The sequence below is a fragment of the Nelumbo lutea genome, chromosome 1 (genome assembly GCF_056320005.1).
Source record: "Nelumbo lutea isolate HS-2025 chromosome 1, American lotus-T2T, whole genome shotgun sequence".
In the NCBI taxonomy this organism is placed as follows: domain Eukaryota; kingdom Viridiplantae; phylum Streptophyta; class Magnoliopsida; order Proteales; family Nelumbonaceae; genus Nelumbo; species Nelumbo lutea.
This window is the reverse complement of record NC_142684.1, coordinates 162,835,780-162,841,024: the sequence shown is the minus strand read 5'-3', so window position 1 is coordinate 162,841,024 and position 5,245 is coordinate 162,835,780. Positions and strand designations below refer to the sequence as shown.

General features: G+C 34.5%; 1 pseudogene; it reads right to left on the bottom strand.

The window, feature by feature from the left end:
- LOC148878826 (U-box domain-containing protein 2-like) lies at nt 1-960 on the bottom strand (annotated as a pseudogene).
- Nucleotides 961-5,245: the final 4,285 nt, after the last annotated feature.

Genomic DNA, 5,245 nt, shown 5'->3' with positions numbered 1-5,245 from the left:
GGCAACTTTTTGCCCTGAATATCAATAAAAGATAATATTTTTATAAAATAACAAAAATAAGGTAACCTTTTTTTTAAATATCAAGGAAGGGCAGTGAGACTGTTCATCGTCTTCCTTTGTTTCACCAACCTTTTGTTTAGCGCAAGTCGTGCCGGACTGAGACAAAGCCATTAACAGCGGTATTGCCCCTTCGCAACTTACCATGGTTCGGTAAACAAAGTTATCCTCATAGATCTGCAAAAGAATATCCGTCGCGACTTCTTTTTGTCTCTGTGTCCCTACCTCCATGATTTCTACCAGTATGGGGATGCTGCCTTCATCGACCAAACTGGTTTTCGCATCTAGTACAGACCAAGATGCTCAACACAAAAGCCGCTTTATCTACCATACCGAACTCGAGACCTGCCATTAATTCAACAAAGTGGTTTCATGATCCTTGCTTGAATAGCTCTGACTTTGTTCTCCTTCATCAAACACAATGAATAAAGAGTTGTTAATGTGTCCTTTTTCCCACGAGAACCACTGTTCTCCAATAGGTATACTAGAAGTGGGACGGCACCGGACCATCCAATTACAGTCTTGTTCTTCTCGATCTGCGAGAGGCAGAGCAGTGACAGTATTTTTCTTGAAGCTGAGCATCAGAAGAGGAGACAAGAGAGATTAGAGGCCTTGCAGCCCCAGCACAAGCAATCTTGAGGCGATTTTCCTACTTGTTCTTGGTGAGGAGTCTAAGCTCCATGGCCGCCTGCCTCTGCAGGTCTAGCGAGCCCGATTCGAGATCGGAGACAAGCTGATGAATCAGATCATCGAAATTCTAAAAGTGCAGGCCACCATGAGGCAATGACTATGCGCGGAGATGGTCGGGAATTCACCTAATCAATTGTTGTTGTAGTAACTGAAAGCTGAAGATGAATCCTCATCGATTCTCAGATCACCAAGGCTCCGTCCCAGGTAAGTAAAATTCGAGGGAATTCAGGCCTCCATCACCAGAGCTTAGCTACTTCATCAAATGTTCGCCACTGCATCCTGGCTTGTCACCAGTTTATCACGCACTAGCTTCGCACCTGGCAGGGTGTATTGTCCAACCACCTGTTAGAAACAATCGCAGAGGTAGAGGATAGGAATGGCAACGGGTGGGGTACTCATGCAAATTGCCCTACCCATTCCTAAACCCGCCTATGTATCCTTGATTCCAAACCCATTTAACTTTTACTTTGAATTTTGCAAACCCGTCCCGACCCATCCCACCCATTAAACCCCTTGACCAAACGTTTTCTACCTAAAAAAAGTTTCTTAATGCTTATAGTGTACATAAAATTGAGTCAACTAATAATAGCGCCAAATCTCTTAACACTACTTTGAGCCACTAAGCCATCTTGCCTTTTGTGTTATTTAATGAAATAAAATAGATTTTATTAACTTTTGTGTTCATTAAAATAATAAATGCATGCATATGATTAACAATTCCAACTAAAGATTAAAAGAAATAATATTTAAAGTTAGCATTTTATAACTAAATGAAATAAGCAATCTATGAAATCCAATTTTACATAAAATGATGATTTTAGTCCCAAGAAATTTATACAAATAAAATATTAATAATGGAATAATTATCTTAGTACTTAAAATTTATAAATTTGTGCATGATATATAATATAATATGTTCATATTTATGCATATCGGGTATCGGGTATTAGATACCCTAAAATCAAAACCCAAACCCGTCCCAAACCCTATAGGGTTTTAATCTAAAATCCCAAACCCTATAGGGTTTTGATAAACGGGTCCTATTAGGGTCGGGGTGGGTTGGATACCCGAAAATTCCCACGAAATTGTCATCCCTAGTAGAGGAAGAGGAAGACGATGAACATTGTCATTGCCTTTCCTTGATATTTTTCAAAAAAAAAAAGTTACCTTATTTTAATTATTTTATAAAAATATTATCTGCCAGAAACCCTTTGATAAATCAAGATGCCAGTATCTTGTATATATAGTAACAATAACAGAAATTAATTAGTTATAAGTCTAAAATAGTTCAAAATTACAACTCCTAAATTTAGGAAGTATTTCAATTTTGAAATGCTTCCAGTTCCACAACAATTTTAGAATCCACGGTTGTTGATTGATGATCAAGTTTTTGAAGATTTTGGCATAAAATCCGTTGAATAACCATGTTTATAAAGTCGCCCCAAAATTAGGTAAGCCATAAGCTTCAGGTACCATTAATTACTATTCTACCTTTGCGTATGGGGCATTAAACAATACCAAACTTCCATTTTCAGACTTATTAGGCAGTTGACGTTGATGGGGTAAATAAGCAAGCACTCCTATTTAAAGTTTTATAGAGGGAAACATGAAGTTATGTGCAAGTGGGGCTATCTCTAAAGATGCCTTTTTTGCTAACTAGGTATGTATATTTGGTTCGTTCCAATATAAATGTAAATTCAATTCTGGCAATTACCAACTTTGGGGAGGAGATTATTGATTAGTATATTGCGTATCACCAAATAACAAAACAAAAAGATGTCAAATAGAAGTTTATCCAATATAAAAAAAAGGGTTACCACAAAAATTTTACATTCAAAACTGGTATTATAAAAGATGTGACCAATTAAGTAGTGTTAATCACAATTTACAGGGTGTTTTGATTGGTCAAATCTCTTATGATACCATATCTTTCTCTTTCTGATATCAAAGCTTTTTCCTATAAAAAAAAATAAGCATGAAAATGGTTTCTTCCATTTTTGTACACTCTTTCAGTTTTTTTTTTTTTTTTTTTTTTTTTTTTTTTTTTAGAAGGCACAAAAGTGCAACCTACACCTTTTTCATTACAGTTTCCAAATTCGAATGAAAGATACAAGGTGGTTTATTTAAGAACATCGGTGGTAATCACTCAAATTGAGGTGGTTTGTGCATAGCTAGGCATGGTTGTTAGAAAGATATTAACTACAATTTTTTGTTTATTAATTGAAATAAAGCACTCCTCCCCCTTCAGTCAAAGAGTTGTCTCTTTATGAACATCTAAATAAGCTATTCATTTTAGATATGTTTTATTCATTTTAGATTGTTGTTTTCCCATCTACCTCATTCCACGGCTTCAAGAATAAAGGAATTTGAATAAAAGCAATTTTATAAGTAGGATTTATAATTTTGGGAAGGTTCTGCTTTACTTTGTTTTTTTTTTTCTTTATTTTCTTTTGGGTAAATCGCTAAAACCTCTTCTAAGGCTCAGTTTGGAAAGAGTGCAAATGCAAAAATATGTATAGTATAAATACATATGAGATAATATAGAATACAAGGTTTTACACTTTACATATTTGTATTTGTATTGCTTCCAAACTAAGCCTAAGGTTTGGTAATTGTAATCACCTCCCCTAAACTTTTTAACATAGTTGCAAATAGACCTCTTTTGTTTGAATCCTCTAAAAAGAGACATGAAATTGTCCAAAACACCCCTACAGTTTCTTTTGACAAAAATGTTTATTTTTCAAAGTTTTTATTTATATGAATGGCTAGCCCAAACCCTTTCATCTCTTTTCTTAAATTGCATTATTTTCCAAATTTTCCCTTCATATCAATAACTGGAAGGTAAAGCTGCAACTTTAAATTCTCCTTTTTATTTTTTTTCTTTTGTTGTTTATAAAGTTTGTAATTCAAGGTTCAAAGTATCGATACGTATGATGCCGATGGCTTCTTGATACGCCCCTCCAGGGGTTTTATTGGGTCAGGCATTGGTTCAGAGTGTAGTCGGGCCTTAAATTGACCCATTTGAACCGGTTTTGAGAAAAATTAATAAAACCTATTGATACAGGCTGACATGCTGGCCTGTGTCGATACTTCAAACCTTGGTTTGTATTGTTTTTTCTTGTAGAAACCAGCCTCAATAGTAATTGCATAGGTATTTTGTACATTTTTGTGCTTTTTATTGGAAGATTATAACAGAGGGGATCTACTTGCGACTGTGTCAAAAAGTTTAGGAGGTGATTACACTTACCAAACTTCAAGGTAGATTTCAGAAATTTACCCCCTTTTTTTTTTATTACCGATTGTGCTGCTATACGATTCAACAAAGGCATTTCCCCTGCAACTATTGCGAATCTGCTTTTAAAACTATGATGAGTCTTCATGTTTGTCCTCGTAGACACTCCACTTCGTTACAATAATTTTATAATGAAGATAAACTATAAAAGCATACAAATCAATTGTTGAATAGAAGAAGATCAAAGCAACAAATGCTTAATAATCTTATCAATTAATTCAAAGATTTTTTTAATAAAAGGAAATGGTACGTGGTTTGGCATCACAATTTTATTCTATCATCCTGTGTCGCCAGATTCCATTTTAGGAACCCTAAAACTTAAATTTTCATTCTCTTGGCATTAACAGCCTCGTTTTATTCTTTTGTTTTTGGGCACTAAGCTTCGTTTTGTTCAATATCACAGTTTATTGAACCCCTCATAAATCAAGCTTGATCTTAGCTTATCCTCCATGCATTATATTGTTGCCGCTCCGTTTTGCTTTCTCTACTTCCCATCTGAGCTTCTCACATATGCCATCAATCATTCCATTTACAAGAGCAATTGTTATTTCATTGTTACAATAATTAACAAATAGTATACTTACGTTATTTATGTTATTCGTAGAAATTTATTAAATAAAACATAAAATGTGAATAGAAATTTTAAAAGGATTTTAAAATTAATGATTTTTTAAAATTAAAATGATTTCCTTTTAAATCAGGGGTTTTTAGGCTATGTTTGGTTTGAAGGAAAAGATAGGGAAAGGAAGGAAAAAGTATAGAATCCTATAAGAGGTTTGTAAAAATTTCTTTACCTTTTCCTTTTCTACTTTTTACTTCAAACCAAACACAATCTCAAACAAAATTATATAGGTAACCCTTCAAAAGGATGGGGGATTCATAAACACAATATGATAATTCAAATAAAATAATTAGTATAAAGGATTTTTAAATTATAAATTAGACTTGATTTAATTATTTAATTTAAATAAAAATTAAAATAGATTTTAAACACGCAGACGTGGGCGTTTGTAATTGGCGGGTGCACTCGTCCAGTAAACCCATGGGTGCATATAACGTGGACTCAGAAAAACGTGAGAGAAAAAGTATGACCGTTGACCGAGATAAGAGGGGAGTATATGCCGCCGAAGATTCCCTCGTACAGCTATACTATGGTGATGCAGATGCAGTTAAATAGGTAACCAATCCCCCCCCCCCCCCCCCCCC